This window comes from Mesoplodon densirostris, chromosome 7 (assembly GCF_025265405.1).
Source record: "Mesoplodon densirostris isolate mMesDen1 chromosome 7, mMesDen1 primary haplotype, whole genome shotgun sequence".
In the NCBI taxonomy this organism is placed as follows: Eukaryota; Metazoa; Chordata; class Mammalia; order Artiodactyla; family Ziphiidae; genus Mesoplodon; species Mesoplodon densirostris.
In genome coordinates, this window is record NC_082667.1 from 75,179,491 (window position 1) to 75,200,880 (window position 21,390).

General features: G+C 41.9%; 1 pseudogene; it reads left to right on the forward strand.

Moving 5' to 3' along the window:
- Window positions 1-17,654: 17,654 nt before the first annotated feature.
- LOC132494199 (protein artemis-like) lies at window positions 17,655-20,446 on the forward strand (annotated as a pseudogene).
- The last annotated feature ends 944 nt before the right edge of the window (window positions 20,447-21,390 follow it).

The following is a 21,390-nucleotide window of genomic DNA, read 5'->3' on the forward strand; positions in this document are numbered from 1 at the left end:
TTAATTTATCTATTTTATTAATTCTTGTATTTTTGGCTGCGTTGGGTCTTCGTTGCTATGTGCGGGCTTTCTCTAGTTGAGGCGAGTGGGGGCTACTTTTCCTTGCGGCGCGCAGGCTTCTCATTATGGTGGCTTCTCCTGTTGTGAGCACGGGCTCTAGGCGCATGGGCTTCAGTAGTGACTCGTGGGCTCTAGAGCGCAGGCTCAGTAGTTGTGGCTCACGGGCTTAGTTACTTTGTGGCATGTGGGATCTTCCTGGACCAGGGCTCGAACCCGTGTCCCCTGCATTGGCAGGCAGATTCTTAACCACTGCGCCACCAGGGAAGCCCATCAGGACTTTTTTGATAAGTCCTAAATATCAGCCAAGGTGAGAACCACTGGGGTAATGGGTAGAAGTTTCGAGGAAACAGTTTAATTTGACTGAAAAACAAAAAAACAAACATTTTTTGTTTTGGGTCTGCTTAATGAAGTGGTTGGATAACCCCCCTCTGCCCCCCTTCACATCACTGAAAGTATTTAAGCAGAGGTTGGAAATGGTGCAAGGGTTTCCTGGGAGAGGTTGCACCAGATCACCAGAGTACCATCCCCCTGGGAAATGGAGCATCCACCCTGTCACTACCACCCCCAAGCATCCAACCTCACCCTTGCCTGACCCCACACGTGTGAACATTCTACTAGAGCACCCTGGATCCCCCTCACCTGGTAGTTTCTGATCCACACCACTCACTCTCTGATCTGTCTTATTTGAATGTTTCTCTGTGACCTTCCAGGTCCTCACCATTAAATGAAGAGGCTAAACTTGAGGTATTCTAAGCTTCTTTCCAGATCTCAGATTTCTTAATTTTAATCAAGTAAAAATATAGCTTCCTGATTGTAAAAGGAGATGGGAATTAAGTGAGCAACTTCAAGCCATATCAAGTTCCTCTCTAAGAGAAAGGCAGATTTAGTCAATGAGCTATGCTTATTTCTACACAAATTGAATTAGGAGGAAATGAAAGGGTCACCTGCTAGAGATGTCCCTTTGGCCCTGGCGGATAAATGCTTTTCTAGACTGACTGCCTGGGAAAGCTTAAATTTGTTGTGGGCACACCTGTCAACCTTGCTAGTGTTTTGTTTTGTTTTTGTTTTTGTTTTTTTCTGCTAGATGCTTATTATCCTGTAAACGGGTGCAGTAAATCAGCACAGAAGCGGGTGGCGTGTCAGGCATTCAGGCGATCTCTATATACCCCCTAACTGCTGGAAATTATGGGCTCCTGGGAGAGGGGAGACATCAGAGGCCTTTCTTAGAACCTCAAGTGGGATTTGCCTTCCTGTACGCTTTTATTCCTCCTCATTGTGGATTTTGGGACTCAACCTGCTCTTGTAACTTTGGGTCCTGCCCCAATTCTCCCCACTGGGACTCTCCCCTTGCTAAGTGCCACTAGGGAGTAGTGCTCTGCGGCCCCTTTTATGCCACCTCTGAAACCAGCTGTGACACTTCAGCATTGAACCATTTAATGTCTGATAATGTGGGAAACAGGCAGGAAGTAACAGAAGTGGATGTAACAGAGTTTTAGAGTCAAAGACCCTGGCCTTCTCTTCTTGCTTCTTTCTGATGGAAACTAAAAGCCTAACATGAGAATGAGCGTCATGTGTGTGTACATGTGTTGTGTATGTGTATATATACATATGTAAAGATACTTATTTTAAGAATTGGCTCACATGATTGTAGAGGCTGACAAATCTGAAATCTGTAGGGCAGGCTGGCAGACTGGAAACCCAGGTGGGATTTGATGCTGCAATTTTGAGGCAGAATTCCCTTTTCTTCAGAAAACCTCAGTTCTTGCTCTTAGGGCCGTCAACTGATTGGATGAGATCCATCCCCATCAAGGGTAATCTCCTTTACTTAAGGTCAACTGTTAACCATATCTAGAAAACACCTTCACAGCAACACCTGTATTAGTGTTTGATTAGATAAATGGAGTGCTGTAGCCTAACTAGGTTGGCACATAAAATTAACCATTATACACACTAAGAGGCCAGCAACCTCTGGGCCCGAATTTTGATTCAGTCTCTGCAATCTTCTAGGTTTTGGGGGGGAAAAGCCATCATTTTTGACCTTGGTTTCTCTTTCTAAAATGATCTGGCCTATCTGTGGGCGTTGCCCCCACTGAAAAACTAGTTTGAAGGTCAAGGCCAAAGGGGCATAGACTTATAGGATGATATTGGTGAAAAGGGCTTGAAAGATGATCTGGTCAAGCCCCTCAATTTACAAATAAGGAGATTGAAGCCCAGCAAAGAGGTGCTATTTAAAGCCAAGAGATTGTGACCCATGGCTGCAAAATGTCACTACAGCCATCAAGTGTATTATGACAGTAATTGCTGTATTTTCTTTAAAATGGCTCTCAGTGACCATGTGCTGGCCTGGGAGTGGCCAGGATCCTCTATAGACTCAGGAATATTCATCAGGTGCCTACAAAGGAACCTTCTGGAGATTAGACCTTAGTAGAGTACAGTCCACTGGCATCTAGTAGGTGTCCATATACTGAGAAGGCATGAACACACTGGGCCATCTTAAGGTACAAACACATAAGAGAAAAGGTGGAACCCCTGTGAGAAAGGAGGAAGAAAGAAGGGTGACTGGGTGAGGCGATAATGCCAGAACTACAAATAGAATATATCTGGTTTTCCTCTTCCCTCTCTCTCTGAAGGCTCCTTCTCATTCTCCTTTACTGGCTCATCCTCCCTTGCCCAAGTCCTTTAAATGCTGGCATTCTGCTAAGTTCAGAGCCCCCCTTCTCTTCTAATAGTATCCTCTCTCCCTAAGTGAAGCCATCTACTGCATGGCTTCCATGTCACAAATGATCCTCCAGTATGAACCTGCAGCACAGATAACCTCTGTGAGCTCCGGTCGTGTATATCCGACAGCCTGCTTAGCATCTCCATTTAGATACTGCCTCAAGCTCAACATTTCTAAGTTTGATCCCATGCATCCCCACAGCCCCTGTCCTTAAAACAACAGCAAAGCACGAATGAAAACTCATTTCGTCTTCCTCCAGGGTTTTTGTTTTCTCTCAGTGAATGGTATACCACATCCATCAAATTGGACGAGGTGGAAACTTAGGAGACATTCTTCACATCCCTCCCTGTTCCCCATCATTATTTCTTCGGTAGCTCTCAAATCTACCCACTTCTCTACATCTCTTATTCCTAAAAAGCACGTCGTAACTCAAAAGAATTTTCACAAACTGAACCCACTCATGCAACCAGCATCCAGATTAAGCAACAGTACATTACCTGCTCCCAGAAGTTTCCTCGTGGCCCATTTCAATCGCTAACCTTCCCTTCAATTAGTTATTCACTAGTTATGAATGGTATCGTTCAGTATGAACTCTTTTGTGTTTCAGACTGTCCTGTGTGGAAAAAAAATCTGATGATGTCTTGTCATCTGACTCCCTTGTTTAAAACCTTTACATGGCTTTTTATTGCTCACTAGATAAAGACCAGATTTTTCAGCCTGCTGCTTCGCTTACCATACTGCCTTGCTCTTCTTTCAAATACCCAAATATGTGTGACCCTTCTTGTCACTAGGTCTTTATATATGCTGTTCCTTCTTCCTGGCACGCTTTTCCCACCCCCTTCTTTACTCCCCTGAGCTAATTCCTTCTCACCCTTCGGATCTCAGCTCACCTTAGTCTTCCCCAAATAGATCAGGTTCTTCTGTGATCTCATAGCACTCTTCCTTTCCAGCCCTTATCAAAGGATGCTGTTGATAACCGTCATTTTCCCTGGCCAGCCTATAACCTCAGTGAGAGGTGGCAGTGACAGCATGAGCTCGATGGGACCAAAATGGGGGAGACCACAGAATGAAGTGGAGGAGGGGAGCCCCAAGGACAAGTGCCCACCTTGGTTTTGCTTAGACCAATTGAGGATAGTTGTTTCTCACCCCCTAAATTCACTATGTGGGGAAGGGTTTGCCTTATTTATTTATTTGTTTATTTATTACATAAGTAATAATCACTGTAAAAATTCAGTCAGTATGGATGTATATAGAGGGGAAAATAAGTGAAAACCCACTTTCTATTGTAATTCTAAATCTCTGCTCACCCCAGAAGTGACCACTGCCAGGAATGAGGTGTACATCCTCCCAGACATCCTTCCCATGCATTTACAACATGTGAATGTATATAGATTTTGGGGGTTTCTTTTCAGTTAAGTGGGGGCATATTTTGTATATCTTTCCATGACAGTACATACAGATCTACAGAGCACCCTTAAACAATTTCCACTTCGCTAATTCAGATAAACCACTACTTTCTGTTCTCTTTATTAAACATACAAATGCATGCTTGAGGCCCCATAAACGTTCTTGGCTAATAGGTCACTCTGTAGCCACCGGGCATGTCTGCGCTCATGGGTTGAGTCGTATGCTTACCAAGAGTTGAGTTGTTTGTTCCCAAACCTGTTTATGCCAGTTGTCCTTACTACTGTAGTTACATGATTTAACTAAATATGAGGTAAATCAATGACATTTCAGTGCAAAATGAAAGAGAGCTGTTGTTTCTCCAAAAACTAAGTTTGATGTTTTGGGATTAAGTTCAAAGATGATCACTAAAACAAATTGCTATCCAAGTAAAGAAAACTGGGACTATTGGGGGAAAAATAGTAAAAACGGAAGGTTTTATACTTGCTTCTCAAGTGTCTTTAAGTTCCCCGTACACTTAAATAAAAATGAAGCTGGAAATGATATGTGATGTATTACAGGTGTGGTTTCTGTAAGAAAGATGACACAGAGCACCGATTATAAGACTTGTCCTCAAAGAAAAGCATAGGCCTCATTTCAGGAGCTTGGCAGATTGATGTTCATATACATGTGTTAGATTAAAATAACATGCTTTAGGTCAGTGTGTATTATTTTGCTTGATCCTCTGCTTTCTTTTAGTATTTATTTACTTTGTTGCACTGGGTCTTAGTTGCAGCAGGTGGGCTCCTTAGTTGTGGCATTCAGACTCTTAGTTGTGGCATCCATGTGGAATCTAGTTCCCTGACCAGAGATCGAAACTGGGTCCCCTGCATTGGGAGTGTGGAGTCTTAACCCTGTGCCAACAGGGAAGTCCCTGATCTTCTGCTTTAACTGCACCTTCAACTAGCTAACTATCTCCCAGCCCCGCCTGCGGGAGCTTCCACTATATGATAGGATAGGAGAGGGTACCATGCCATATCATCCCATTCCATACCATGCTATAATATACTATTTATGTTTTACCTTTTTTCTTCAAACTAGATAGTAAGATCCAAAGTGTGTCAGGACAGCACATAACTTTTTAAAGTCGTTTAGTGACTTTCCTCTCTTCCTGTCTCCCCCCACCACCCCCCATAATGACCATGTCCCAGGCACTGTGGCAAGCACATATATACCCTAGTTTATATATTTTTTAAGATTTTATTTATTTTTGGCTTTGTTGTGTCTTTGTTGTTGTGCGCAAGCTTTCTCTAGTTGTGGTGAGCGGGGGCTACTCTTTGTTGGGGTGCGTGGGCTTCTCATTGCGGTGACTTCTCTAGTTGCGGAGCACGGGCTCTAGGTGCGTGGGCTTCAGTAGTTGTGTGTCCCGGGCTTCAGTAGCTGTGGCACTTGGGCTCAGTAGTTGTGGCTCGCGGGCTCTAGAGCTCAGGCTCAGTAGTTGTGACGCACGGGCTTAGTTGCTCCGCAGCATGTGGGATCTTCCCGGACCAGGGCTCGAACCTGTGTCCCCTGCATTGGCAGGCAGATTCTTAACCACTGCGCCACGAGGGAAGTCCCTGCCCTATTTTATATTGACAGTAGCTCCATGGAATAGATGGCATTATTCCCATTTCAGAAGCGAGTAAACCAAGGCTCATATATCCTATACAGCATATTTCTAAGTGGCAGAGCTGAGATATAAATCCAAGTCTGCCTGATTCAATGTCTGTGTGTTACCAGTTGGCTCCACAGCTTCCCCTGGTCCTTGATCCAAGAAATTGAACTCATTGCACTCACACTAGATCAGAGACTCAAAATGAGATCTTGAAACTCCTGGGGGCTTCCAGGACTCTTTCGGAGGCTCAAAATTATTCTCATAGCAATACTAAGATGCTATTTGATTTGTTCACTCATTCTCTCATGAGTGTATAGTGGACTTTTCCAGAGTCTATGTGACGTGTGATATTGCCATGGATTCAAGGCAGAAGTAGCTCTGAAGATTCAGCTATCTTCTATTAAGCCAGACATTAAAAGGGATTAGCAAAAATGCGAAACAATGTTAACTCTTCTCCCTATTTTTTTGTTTTGGAAATAGTTATTTTTACCCAAACAGGTTATTTATGTTAACAAGTTACAGTTTTCAGAATATTGAATTAACAAATATTTTAAAAATTTCTCAGTGTAAATTTCTAATAGAATGATAACTGACAGATATAACACACATAAACAAAATCCCTTTGGAGTTCTCAATAATTTTTAAGATTGTAAAGGGATCTTGAGGCCAAAAGGGGGGAGGGTATATGTGGGCATTTTGGTACTAAGCGATGAGTAGGATCCAGCCACGCAGGTGGACCATAGCACCCAGAGGCTGTGGAGTCAGATGTGACATAATCCAGGAGAAGGATCAATGTTAAGAAAGTCCAGCTAGTTTTGCCATCATTTTCATATTTCTGTTATAGGGATGAGATCCTAAAAGTTTGTATACCTCACTATGTAGGCTCAACTTTATCATACGATCATTGGGAAGCCAGTGGATGATTTTGAGTTGGAGAGTGACATAAACAGAAGCCAAGGCAAATGTTAAATGTGTCGTTGGAAATTGAGGTGGTTGGATAATGAAGAGAAGAAAGATTCAAAGCAAGCTTCTGGCTCGGAAACTAGGAAATCAGAACGTTGCAGGGACTTGCCTTTGGTCACACAGCTTGGTGACAGCAGAGCATCTGTAATAAGTGTTCCCGAGCTCGTTTGCTTTCCACTGTACTGAATAAGGCATTTTTCATCCTCCTCCCCTGATTTCCTTCCCCTCTAAACCTCAACCAAAGAAAAAGAAGAGAGAAGTGGGAACACTCTTTCCAACTCTATGCTCTCCCTGTCGAGGGTGCACCACCGGAATTCAAAAAACATTTCTTTGAGTAAAGCTGCTCTTTGGTGGGTCTCTTTCGTCAATTATGATGGTGCTACTGCATGATGTCTGGATTGTACAGGCATCAGTAGAGCCACATGAGGCTCGTAATAGGGCAGGATGGGCAGGGTGGTCATGTCACAGGGAGACACTTTTGGCTGAACTGGGCTGTCTCCAATGGCCCAGGTGAAAGCGAGTGCTGGGGGCTTGCAAGACTGTGGGTTCTGACTGGTTATCGCTCCCCAGCCCAGGCTGTAAGAAGAAGGCATAGTCATCGCGGTTCTGATGGGTGCTGGAGCCTTAATAATTAGTCTAATCAATCTTGCTGACCCTTCTTATTTCAGCTGTTGCTGTGACAAATTGTTTCTTTGCTGAAGTTCAGCCCAGGTATCAGTGTGTGTGTGTGTGTGTGTGTGTGTGTGTGTGTGTGTGTGCGCGCCTGCCTGCGTGCGTGTGTGTGTGTATTTGGGCAAGGGTGGGTCTGGTTAAGGAAGCATGCTAAATTTTAGGATGCCATAGAGTACATGCGTGCTGGAGGTCTTGAATGAAACCTGTTCTGTTTATCTTATGTCATTCTTCTTATTTAATTTTAAATTCAGAATGCGAAAAGTGGTTATTAATCACAGTCTGTGAACATTTCCACTTTGTGTTTTGGCCTCAAGTGACTAGATGAAAAATCAAAAGTTCCTCAATTGAATTATTATCTGTAATTTAAATCCCTTCTCTGGGACCCTGAGTATGCTGACATTTGTAAAATATTCCTAGCCAAGCAAGGCAGGAAGGTTTCCATTGGGAAAGGATTTGGTAGCAGAAACTGACTTCCTTTGTCAGTGTCCGTTGGTCAAATCCAACGGTTTTCCTCACTCCATGTGTTGTGGGATGTACCCTCAACTTTCTGTTGGTGATTTTCAGCTTCTGATGTAGAGCTTCATACATTTGAGAATTAGAGGAAAATTTTAGGGGGAAGAATTATGTAACAGCAGTAGTTGGTCTCAAAGTCTCTTATGGTCTTTCGAGTTAACAACATTCTATGTGCAACATTTTAGTATATTTTAACTATTTACTTGGTAATTTCATTCAGATGTCTCATGAGCACCTTCAAGCCAGTATGTGATAATCTTGTTATTTTCTGGCCCAAACTTGCTCCTTTTGTGTTCTCTACGTTAGTAATGGGAAGCACGAAGCTCAGAGTTGTCCAAGCCAGATCCCAAAGGATCTTCGTTCTTCTCTTTCCTTTGTGCCCTACACCTAGGGTAACATATAATTAATCACTCAAATCAAGGCACATTTATTAGTGCAAGGGGGCACTGTTAATAATTAAGCCAAGACAATGGTATAAACTGAAATTGTCTTGGGCAAACTGGAACATATGGCCTCCATATGTAACGTATAATCTCCATTGTAATCCTTAAATGTCACTCAATCTATTTCCTCTTTCAGTTGCCTTTGCCACAGCTTTGGTTTAGGCCCTTACCAGCCCCAACCTAAACTAACTAACTGCCTCCTAACTGGTCTCCCTGCTTCCAGGCCTCTCCCACCCACCGGTCCCATCCAGGTCGCTCCCTGGCTCAAATCCCTTCAGTGGCTCTGGGTGGGAGGATGAAGCCCAAACTCCTTAGTGTAGAACGCAAGGCCCTTCTTGGTGGCTTCTTCCCCTTCCAGCATCCTTCCCACCCATTTCTTCTCTACACCCACTTCTCTAGTTTTTCTGACTTGCTTGCAGTGCCTGACATTGAACCACCATGCGTCACGCTTTTGCGCGTGCTGTCCTCCTGCTCAAAATACTTAGCCTTCTTGTCTGTCTGTCTGAAATCGTTCAAGATTTAGCTCAAATGACCCCTACTGGGGAGGACTTTTGCAGTGTAATAACTATGGGTTTAGCCTAAGAGAACCCTGAGGGTAAGAGTTGTACTTGATCAATATCAGGAAGCTTTGGACCTCAGGTAGGACTGCTACTGATTTTTGTGTGAACCTTAAATGGGGTCCCCCTCTGGGCAGTTACAACCCCCACAGGCTCACGGTTGGCAAGCAGAGCTTAGCCTGGGTTTTAGATCGCCACTCCCATCCATCCTTTGTTCTGCACACAGACTGCCTACCAAACCAAAGGTGCAGGCCACCCAGTACTCTGCACATAGTGGACCCTGGGTGAATGACTGTTGGAAGAATGTCTTCTAGGGTGTGAAATAGCTTAGTCTCATCATTGTTACACACTTGCTACCAAAGTGCACGTGCTGTAACCCTGCCCCCTCTGTCGGCCCCTCCCTTCTCTCATAGGACACCTTAAATACTTGCTGCTACCAATCCTCCTGCCCCATCACACTGGACTCTTCCCAGTGAATCCTTTGGTCATTGATTTCATTTTCTTACTGTCTCTTTTGGCTGGTAAATGCCAGTTCAGATTGTCAATGTCTTTTTTCACAGTGACATTGACTTATGTTCACTTACCTAACTTTACCTTCTTGACCTGCTCACTTGATGGGCACAGCCATTTATAGCTGTCATTTATCCATGTGCCTTTGTGACCAAAAACAATGTGCTTTTATGGTATTCTTAAGGTTGCAAGTGATAAAAACTCAATGTGAACAAACTTAAGAGAAAGGGGTCTTTAGTCTGTGGATTCTGCTGTGTCTAGTGGACACCAAGGACAGGGCTGCATCAGGGCCCCAGAATACCTGGACCAGGCAGAATGCAATCAGGACACGCTCTGTCTCTTGCATTCTGTTTTAGGTGCATCTGCTTTACTTATCTCTTCGAAAATTTTGTTGTCTCTATTTTTCTGACTCGTGGTGGAAAACAAAGTCATTGATAGCCCATTAAGTTTTTATGGTGCAACTGTATCTACCTGAGAGGGATTGAAAGACTCTCTCTCAATCCCAGTTCCAAAATCCTGAGGCAGAGTCTCCGTGTTTTGATGTGAGACAGATGTACTGTCCTGGACCAGTGAAGGTATGTCATGTAAGAGCATGGCAGCTTCTGCAGCAGTCATATAGAGGCCGACCAGGAGAGGAGAGGTCAGGAATTCACTCTCAACGGGGACTTACTATGTACCCAATGTGTGTTCACTGTGCTAGAAGAGAAGACACAGGGGTGAGCAAACTGACCTGCTCTCCCGGAGCTTCTGTTATAATAAGGAAGAGAAATCATTAACTAGGAGCCAAATGAACACTATAATTATGAGGTTGATAATGGGTATGAATAGGGCCAAGGAGGGCTGCTCTGAAGAAGTGACATTTAAACTACAGGTTAAAGGGTAACAATGAATGAGCTTTTGCAAGAACTGGAGTAAAAGCTTTCAAGGCTCCTCTGGGTCGAGGAAAGGGCAAGTGCAAAGGCTCTGACCTGGGGAAAGGATTGAGGTGTTTCAGAGTCAGAACCAAGAGGAGAATAAGTGAGGATGGAAGTGTTCTGAGATGATGTTGGACAGGAAACGCAGAGGATTGTGGGCTGTGGTAACGATACTCAGCAGTGGGAAGTTATTGAAAGATTTTGAGAGGAGTTAACATCGCCTGGTCCAGGGGCTATATGGGAGGCATGGGTTGGAGAGATGAGTGCACATGCTGGGAGACTGGGAGAGTTTGTCACTAGATGGTTTGAACTATGGTTATACTAGTCCCTTGGCAACTACTTGGATATGGAAAGAGAGGGAAGGGGAAGAAGAATCAGCAATGTCTCCTGGAATTTGGCTTAAGTAACTGGATGGATAATGGTGGTATCAGTTACTGAAAAGCCTGGAAGGAGACATGGGCTGGTGTGGGATGAGAGGAAATCAAGGCCCATCTGATGACTAATTTTGAGATATCTGTAGGCTATCCAAATAGAATTGTCAAGCAGCCACTCTGATATGTTAATTTGCAGCCGTTAAGAGAGATCTAGACTAGAGACAGAAATTTGAGAGTGCATAGATAGACCACTGTTTCAAGCAGTGGCATATGTAATGTGCTTGACCCCCAAGTCGATCATTTTAAAACACCCCCTCCTCTATATGACAAAATATTTTTCATAATAGTCATGTAATAATAGGTAATATTCACATTTTCTTGATTAATACTTTAGTTTTAAAAGAAAAATTAACAATTAAGAGCAATACATTTTCATTTTAAAGATATTCAAATTTAGTAAAATATTTCAGTATGAGTTATATATTTTACACTTACCAACAGAAATATTACACCTTGAAGTTCACACTCTGTTTCACTCTTTTAAAGACAAATAAAAACTCCAAATGTTCACGTAGAATGACAGGATTGAAAAACTCAAGTTTGATTTTACCATTTTACAATCACTGTGCTGCCTAACCACGGGAATATGTAGTGCTACAGGGGGAACAGACATGAACTGTACCTGACACAAGATTGAATAATTTCAAACTATTACTAACCTCTCTTGAAATGAATGCATGTAGCGGAGTCTGCACGTGTCCTGTGGAAGAGGGGGAGGACTGACTTCATAAATGGGCATTCTCCAGATGAACTTCCATGTCCAAGACAGTGCTTATTAAAGAATAACTAATTAAAATATGCTAATTTGAAACTTACATATTTTTATTAAAACTCAACAGTAACTGCAGCCATTGTTTACAATTTAAATCAATAAAAGATAAGCCCTCCCACCTTAGGAGTATTTTGTTGCTGACACTGTTTAGAATTGGTGATAAGGAAAATTAGACCCACACACAGCTGGTCCTATTGTTGTTTTAATAATCTCTACAGACCATGCATCCCCATTGCCTGTACCAGACATGGATAGCTCTCACTGCCCTGCCCTTGGTACCCCTCTGATTATAAGCTATGGGAATGGCTGAGATAACCTGGGAAGAAAGTGCAGCTGGAGAAAAAGGACTAGGACCAAACTTTGAGGCATTCTTATATGTAGAGAGTTACAGGGAAAAAAAAGATGAAACAACAAAGGAGGCAGAAGGAGGAGCCATTGAAGTAGGAGGAAAATCAGGAGTCTAATTTCACAAAAGCAAAGGAATAAATGCGTTTCAAGCAGAGTGTGGTCGGTGGGGCCCAGTGTTGCTCAAAGATCATATGAGATGATAACTAAAAAATGACCTTGAATTCTGCAGCCCATATCTGGTGGATGACCTTGACAAGGTCAGTGTCAGTGGAGTGGTGGAAACAGAAGGCAGATGGAAGTGGGCTGAAGAGTGATTGGGGGATTAACAGGAGTACATCTAGACAACTGGTTTGAAAAGTTTTACTACAGTTACCTGAATTTCCCAGTAGTAAGTATAAGAATGAGATTGGAGTGGGGAGGGGGTTTAGAACCCAAAATACATATGTTTGGTGGACAGGGAATTGTGGGGCAGTAGGTGGTAAAGAAGGGCATGGAGACAAGTCACTGCTAATTTTCTCACAGGTCGCTGACTATCTCATGATTCAAAATACCCATACGGTCATCATCCTCTAATGAAACTTGCTTTTCTAAGGCACCTTTATCTGAAAGTAATTTCTGATTTAATGCTGTTGATTTCCTCTTTGTTGTGATTTTCCTAGCAAATACATTATTAATTTTTATATTACATTGCCAATGCATAGTTGTTCCTTCAACGTTGTGGGATAATAGGCTCATTGATTAACTGGGGAGCCTAACTTAACATTTGCGGCTTTAGGAATATGTGTCCCAAGAGTCAAACAATGGAGTATTAGTGTACTTTTGCATTTCAATCTATTTGTATATCGGAGGCAATCCATTTACAATTAGATAATTATAGTGGCTTCCATTCTTCCCCTTGGCAATGTTATTTTGCAGTTCCTCTCATCCAGAGACAGACTCTGTTTCCCCACCTTTTGAATTTGGACTGATCTTATATCTTATTTTTGGACAATAGAATGTAGTACAGACCATGTGTTAATTCTGAGTCTAGACCTCAAGAAGCCTTGATTGCTTCTGTTCTTTCTCTCAGAACTTTGCCATTGCCATGAAAATAAACTTGGACTAGCCTGCTGTAGGATGAGCCACCATGTGCAAGCAGAGCTAAGTCATGCCAGCCAAAGCCATCCTAGACCAATCTGCCCACAGTCAGTACACCAGCTGACCCTAGGAGGAGGCCCAGTTGAGATCAGCCAGGTCTCATCCAGATCAGCAGAACTCATGAGAATTAATAAGTGGTTGTTGTTTAAGCCACAAAGTTTCGAGTTGACTTGTTTACCAGCAATAACTAACTGATAGAGTCATGTAGCCTTGAACCTTCGGAGGTGGTACTTAAGGTGGAAGCTGAATGCGCTATGATTAGATACAGCAATACTTTTTTCAATTACTTGGAGCTTCAATATAGCATATGCTAGAAATGCATTACTCTGACCATTGAGTTGTGGATGTTATTAGCTCATAAAGAAGTGATTATTTTTAGTGTATTCTGATGAAAAGCATTCATGGGAAATGGCCAGGTTAATTTTACTTAGATTCTTTAACTCTGATTTTCTTCATGCCCATCCCATGACCGTCTCAAATCTTAATGTTACAGCAACATAATCACATTCTTTTGCTCATTAAGTAGAAGGATATGATTTCAATTTGGCTGCTTCTTTGAGAGCAGAAAATTGCTGAAATGATACTAATGAAATGCTCACTGACTTACATGCCCTTAAAAATATCTCAATTATTTGTGTCAGTCTCTTTTTTCTTTGACTTTTTTCCATAAGCAGCTACTTGGCATATCCACAAAGGGATGTCTTCCTGCAGAGGGGAAAGAAATGTTCACCGGTTCTAAAAAGCTGCTGTCAGGATCCTGACATAGGTGAAGATTTTTTTCTCTTATCACTACATTGTTTCCCTGAACAGACTGTAATTTCATCAATTTTCCATGCTTATGGCCATGAATGCTTGGCATTACCACATGTTAACGTTAACAAAAAAGAAATTTCATGGCTTCAGTTTTCATTTGAAGACAAAGAAGACATGAAGACCTCATTAGAAATGTGGTGTGTCTCCTGTTGGCTCACACCTGCTTTCCTTAGCTTTTTCTTCCCTTCGTGTTGATGCCAACGGCAGACATTGCTCTCCACCTGCCCATCCCTTTGCCCAATCCCTGCTGGTAACAAGGAGGTCAAAACCTTTTCAGAAGCCAGTTTTTGTGATACCTACACATGGTGGTGCTTATAGAGTCTGGACTCTTCTTTCCTTTCAGTATCAAAGAAATAGCCATTTATGGGGAACCTTAGGTAGCATTTATAACAGATTTATTTCCCTTTGTATTTCTTAGACTACTCATGTGGTTTTGAAATGAGATAAATGCATTTTCTTTCAAAATTTGAAATGGTAAATTATGATAAAACCTACTAAATTTAGAAAGAACTCTATCATGTGGGGAAGTTCATTACTCCTTGAAGTTTTTTCTGAGTCTCTTACTTACTAGGTGTATGACTTTAGGCAGGTTATGTAGCTTTTCTGTGCCTCAGTTTTCTCACATGTAAAATGATAATACAGTCAGCCCTCAGTATCCATGGGGGATTGTTTATAGTACCCTCAAGGATACCAAAATCGGTGGATGCTGAAATCCCTTATATAAAATGGTATAGTATTTGCACATAACCTATGCACATCCTCCCGTATGGTTTAAGTCATCTCTAGATTACTTATAATACCTAATAGAATGTAAATGCTATGTAAGTAGTTGCCAGTGTGTGGCAAGTTCAAGGTTTGCTTTTTGGAACTTGGTGGAAATTATTTTTTCCTGAATAGTTTTTTTTTAACATCTTTATTGGAGTATAATTGCTTTACAGTGGTGTGTTAGTTTCTGCTTTATAACTAAGTGAATCAGCTATACATATACACATATCCCCATATCTCCACCCTCTTGTGTCTCCCTCCCACCCTCCCTGTCCCACCCCTCTAGGTGGTCACCAGCATGGAGCTGATCTCCCTGTGCTATGCAGCTGCTTCCCACTAGCTATCAGTTTTACATTTGGTAGTGTATATATGTCCACGCCACTCTCTCACTTCGTCCCAGCTTACCCTTCCCCCTCCCCGTGTCCTCCACTCCATTCTCTACGTCTGTGTCTTTACTGAATAGTTTTGATCCATGGTTGCTTGGATCTGTGGATGTGGAACCCACAGATACGGAGGGCCAACTGTAGTAATACCTACTTCACAAGATTGTTATGAGGCTTAAGTTTGCTAACACCTGTGAAATGCATAGGTCAGTGCTTGGCACACGAAGCATTCAATAACTGTTCATTTAGTTGTTATTCTTAATTTTTATCTTAAAATTATTTATACATATTTTGTTTTTAAGATTATACTCTTCCTCATAAAAACTTTCTCATAATCTCTTGCATGAATTTGATGTTTACCAAGTTACAAAGGAGTTCTTATCTGGTTTGCAAAGCCTCACAGGTGTGGACAGAGCAGGGATAATCATACTTATTTTACAGATGAGGAAAAAATTAACGAGAATAATCACATGATCCAGTAATTCCACTTCCAGGTATATACCTGAAAAAATTGAAAGCGAGAACTCAAGCAGCTATTTGTACAAAAATCTTCAAAGCAGCATTAGTCACAATAGCCAAAAGATGGAAGCAACCCAAATGCCTATGGATGCATGACTAGATTAAACAATGGGGTATTATTCAGCCTTAAAAAGGAGTGAAATTCTGATATGTGCTGTAACATGGATGAACTTTGAATACATTATGCTAATGAAATGTCAGACACAAAAGGACAGATATTGTATGATTCCCCTTATATGAAGTACCTGAGATAGTCACAGTCATAGATACAGAAGGTAGATTAGTGATTGCCAGGGGCTAGAGGGTGGGGGAATGGGGAATTATTGTCTAGGGGGTACAGAGTGTCAGTTTGGGATGATGAAAAAGTTCTGGAAATGGATAGTGGTGATGCTTGCACAACAGTGGGAATGCACTTAATGTCAATGAACTGTATACTTAAAATTGGTTAAAATGGTAAATGTCACGTTATGTATGTTTTTCTACAATAAAAAAGTGAAGGTTTCTACACATGTCATAAGTATGAATAATAAAAATACTCGGAAAGAATAGATACCTTCCTATCTTGTATTTTAACTGTATCATTTAGAGAGCAGAAGGCAGGTCTTTGAGGGCATTAAAGTTTTAAAAATTTATTTTATTTTAAAACCAATATGGTCTAATTGAAAATTTGAGAAATATAGACAGGCATAAAATGAAAATAAAAGGGCCGTCCCCCTTTTCTCTGATGCTCTACAAAGTAACTTTTGACGTGCTTTTTCTCTGTATCCATTCTGTGTGGGTATATATAAGCAAATACATATATTTGGGTGGGGGAGGGGAGAGAGACTACGTTTTAGAAAAATACATGGGCTCAATGGTAGTATTCAATAACTTTAATTTTTCACTTGACATCATATATTTAAATTTAGAAATAGATATCTACCCATTCTTTTTAATAGCTGCATAATGTTCTATAACTTCAACCCTCTTTTCCTTCCCTTTCCCTTTTATTAAAAAAACTTTGAGTTATAATTTAGGTAAAATACACCTATTTAAAACATGCAGTTTATGGCGTTTTGACAAATATATGTAACACCCTGCTGGTCAAGGCGTAGAACATTTTTATCACCTCAAATTCCCTCACAGGTATTCTCTCAAGAATATATATATCCTTTTGTGAAATGACAGTCAAATATTTTGGCAATTTTAAATTTATTTTATTTTTATTTTTGGCTGCGTTGGGTCTTCATTGCTGTGTGCAGGCTTTCTCTAGTTGTGGCGAGTGGGGGCTACTCTTCATTGCGGTGTGCAGGCTTCTCATTGCGGTGGCTTCTCTGGCTGCGGAGCACGGGCTCTAGGCCTGTGGGCTTCAGTAGTCGTGGCTCATGGGCTTTAGAGCGCAGGCTCAGTAGTTGTGGCACACGGGCTTAGTTGCTCCGCGGCATGTGCGATCTTCCTAGACCAGGGCTCGAACCCATGTCCCCTGCATTGGCAGGCGGATTCTTAACCACTGCACCACCAGGGAAGCCCGGCAGTTTTAAAAATGGGTTGCTGGGGCTTCCCTGGTGGCGCAGTGGTTGAGAGTCCGCCTGCCGATGCAGGGCACACGGGTTCGTGCCCCAGTCCGGGAGGATCCCACATGCCGCGGAGCGGCTGGGCCCGTGAGCCATGGCTGCTGAGCCTGTGCGTCCGGAGCCTGTGCTCCGCAACGGGAGAGGCCACAACAGTGAGAGGCCCACATACCGCAAAAAAAAAAAAAAAAAAAAAAAAAAAAAATGGGTTGCTGTCTTCTTACTGAGTTGCAAGTGTTCTTTGTATTTATTCTGGAAATAAGCCTTTTGTCAGGTGTATGTATTGTGAATATTTTTTTCCTGTTTGTATGAGGCTTGACCTTTCTCTTAACAGTGTTTCTTGAAAATCAAAGTTTTTAATTTTGATAAAACTCAATTAGTCAATATTTTTCTCTTATTGCTAGTGCTTTTCTATCATGTTTAAGGAATCTTTGGGCAGGTTCCCAGATATGGTGGTGCAGTCAGTGGTGGCTTGGGCTTCCACACCCGGCTGGGTGGCCAGTTCACTGGGGTTGGCTGGTGGTGTGAGCTCCTTCAAGGGGCAAATGGCCGAGTATCCAACAATCTCCATTGACTTCTTGGACAGGGAGAACCTGAGGGCCCACACCTTCTTCCTGTCCTGCTACCATAAGGATCACGTGAAAGAATTAAGCGGCCCTACTTTTAAAAGAAGGTTGGAGTACAGATGAGGAAACTGAAGAACCAGAGAGGTTAAATTAGTTGCCCAAGGTCACACATCCAGTAGATGGCAGGACCAGGATTTCCACCAGCTTGAAGGTTTACTTATACTGTTTGCTGTTACCAGAGAGTTGTCAACTAGTTGTTGTTAACTAAAGATTTTGGGAGAAACACATTATATCAGCTGAAATTGAAACTCCTACCCAGATATCTTTAGTCAATGAAGCATCAAGAGAGAAGGGAGAGATTGTTGTGACTCTCTTACCAGCTGGTCATTGCCCAGGATCAATTACGTTTTTATTTCAGGGCGATAACAGAACTGTCTTGTACATGGGAGACTTCAGACTCGCAAACGGAGAAGCTGCTAGAAGCTTGCATTCTGGGGGCAGACTGCAAGACATCTTAGAGTGTGTACTTATATACTACTTTCTGCAATCCAAAATATTATTAAATTCCTAGTTGGGTGGACTGTCTGAGTGGAACATCCGAGCTGGTTTGAAGCTGGATCGTTCAGAGTCTGTACCGTGATGTGTGGCTGAACTGCAAAGCAGCTTACGGGTAGGAGTATCAGTCAGCCTTAGTGAGGAGTTAGGAGTCCAGGTTCTTGTGGATAAACGAGACATTTAGAAACATACCTGACATTCTTCATCATCTCACAACAGACGGTAGCACTCAGATCCACACATGTCGGCATACAAAAGCAGAATATTTTCAGTGGAATAAGTTACCTGCAGAATTAGTTCCAAAAATAGAATTCCACTTCACACAGTCAGCATGAAGCCATCCACTATGTGGTCTGGAGAAAGAACCAGAAAAAACAATGTCATTGTGAGGATTGGAGAGAGTTTGTACAGAGCTCACTTTTTTTTTTTTTTTAACTCCTCCTACAGTGAGATTAAAGATATTTTGAGCCACATCTGTCCTGTGAATGTTACCGAACTCAGGTCTGACTGCTCACCACTCGAAAGTCAGTACCCGAGAGGCAGTTGTTGGTAGAAAAGAAAATTGCTTTTAATCAGAATGCCAGCAATCTGGGGAAAAGGTGAACTCATGTCTCCCAAAAAAACCAACTCCAAAGATTTTGCTCAGCCATGAAAGTTTTTAAAGGGGAAGTAATCTCAGTTAATCATCGAGATGGGGGATCAAACTCATAGCCATCTCCCACTGTGTGCAGGCTTGTTGCCGCCTTGTGAACTTTCTTTAGATGCTGTCTTGTTCACATGGTTTGTGAGATTACTGAAGGGGAAGCTACTAGGAAAAAGACCTGGTCTTCAGTTAATTACTTATTCTTCATCTCTACTTCTTTGATCTAAGGAAAGAACCAACAGGTTAGGCAAGGTATTGTGTGATCAAAAGATTTGAAAGGTGTATTTGGGCCAGAGATGAGTAGATCTTGGGGGTGCCTGGTTTAAAAGTTAGTTACAATAGTCTCTTCTTGGACCCCTAGGTGCACCCTTTCTCATTTCTTAGATTAAAATGAGAGATCTTTTGGAGCTCCTGCTATCTGCACTGGTGCCTAATTCTGGATTTTTGCATGCCTCTGGGTCCAGGCTGGAGATACTGGTGGAAAAAAAAAAAAACCCAATAATTCACTGCTGAATTGGTCTTGCTTTGAGTTTTATTCTTTTTCTTTTCTTTTCTTTCTTTCTTTCTTTCTTCCTTCCTTCCTTCCTTCCTTCCTTTCTCTCTCTTTCTCTCTTTCTTTCCCTCCCTCCCTTCCTTCCTTCCTTTCTTTCTTTCTTTCTTTCTCTCTCTCTCTCTCCCTCTCTCTCTCTCTCTCTCTCTCTCTCTCTCTCGCCTGCCCTTCTTTCTTCCTCCCTCTCTCTCTCTTTCTTTCTTTTCTTCCTTCCTTCCTTTCTTTCTTTCTTTCTTTCTCTCTCTCCCTCCCCCCCTCGCTCTTTCTTTCTTTCTTTCTCTTTCTTTCTTTTCTTTCTTTTCTTTCTTTCTTTCTTTCTTTCTCTTTCTTTCTTTCTTTCTTTCTTTCTTTTCTTTTCTTTTCTTTTCTTTCTTTCTTTCTTTCTCCTTCTTCTTCCTCTTCTTTTTCCAAGCAGCCTGCTACGATTTCCTTTTCAGAGTCCTCAGAGGCTGCCCCATGCATTGTTTACAAGGTTTTTAGTTGTATAGTGTGGCAGAGACACGGTGCGCTATAAAAAAAAAAAAAAAAAGAAAGAAGTTAGTTACAATGTAGCTTTGCTAAAGTGACCTGCAAAGGGGCTTCCTGCTGAGGGCAGTTTCCTGCAAAGAGCTGCTCACATGGATGCATATCCAAATGCCATTCCAGAAGGCACAACTATGGATAAAGTTAAAGAAATCTTCAAGCCTTCATGCTGGTCTTCCCCAAAGTATGGAGCCAAAGTATAAACCACTTGGAAAATTGAAGAGAGCTAGAACAATCCACCTAGACTCAGGAGGAAAACAATGATCTCTTTGATGATCCTCTCCCTGTACTTTTAAGGCACAAGGTTCCAAACGAGCAAACTCTTCACCCTGAGGTATTTCCCATGGTGACTGCAATATCACAAAACCAGCCTGACAAACTGAGAAAGGCACAGGATGCCTCAAAGCAGAAAGTACACCAACCTCTCTTTGGGCAAACGTTACAGATTATGAAGAATCCATCAGTGAAAGTGAAGAATTAGAAATCACAGCTTCATCTTAAGGATTTTCATTTAGATGGCTTTGAATTATATAGATCAATTTATGGAAAATAGACATTTTAGTAATATTGAATCTTCCAATCCATGAACATTTGGGTCTTCTTTAATTTCTACCAGTACTATTTTTTTGTTTGTTTTTACTATACTGTTCCTAACTATATTTTGTTAAACTTATCACTAGGTATTTCATATTTTTTGATGCCTTTATATGTGATATTAATAATCCAAAGTCATTTTTTCTTTCCTTTCAGCATTGAAAAAATGCCATTCCATTATTGTTTGGCTTGAGAAATCAGTGATAATCCTTATCTTCATTCTACTATATGTGTTGTCTTTTTTTCCCTTTCCGACTGCTTTTAAGATAGTCTCTTGGGCTTCCCTGGTGGTGCAGTGGTTGGGAGTGTGCGTGCCGATGCGGGGGACGCGGGTTCGTGCCCCGGTCTGGGAGGATCCCGCATGCCGCGGAGCGGCTGGGCCCGTGGGCCATGCCCGCTGGGCCTGCGCGTCCGGAGCCTGTGCTCCTCGATGGGAGACACCGCAGTGGTGAGAGGCCCATGTACCGCAAAAAAAAAAAAAAAAAAAAAAAAAAGATAGTCTCTTTATGACTAGTTTTCAGCAGTTTAATTAAGATGTGCCTTGATGTGTGTTTTTATGTTTATTCTTCGTGGAATTCATTGTGATTTATGGATCTGTAGATTGACGTTTTTCATTAAATCTGGAAAATTTCCGGCCATAATTCATCAGATTTTATCCTCTCCAAACACTCCATCTCCTTTCCTTCTGGGAACCCAATTACCACGTGATGTTTTTCCACAGTTCATTGAGGCACTGTTATATTTCTAAGCCTATTTTCTCTGTTGCTTTAGTTTAGATAACTTTTGATGCCATGCTAAATTCACTAATATTTTCTTCTGCAATATCTAATCTTCTGTTAAGTCCATCCAGT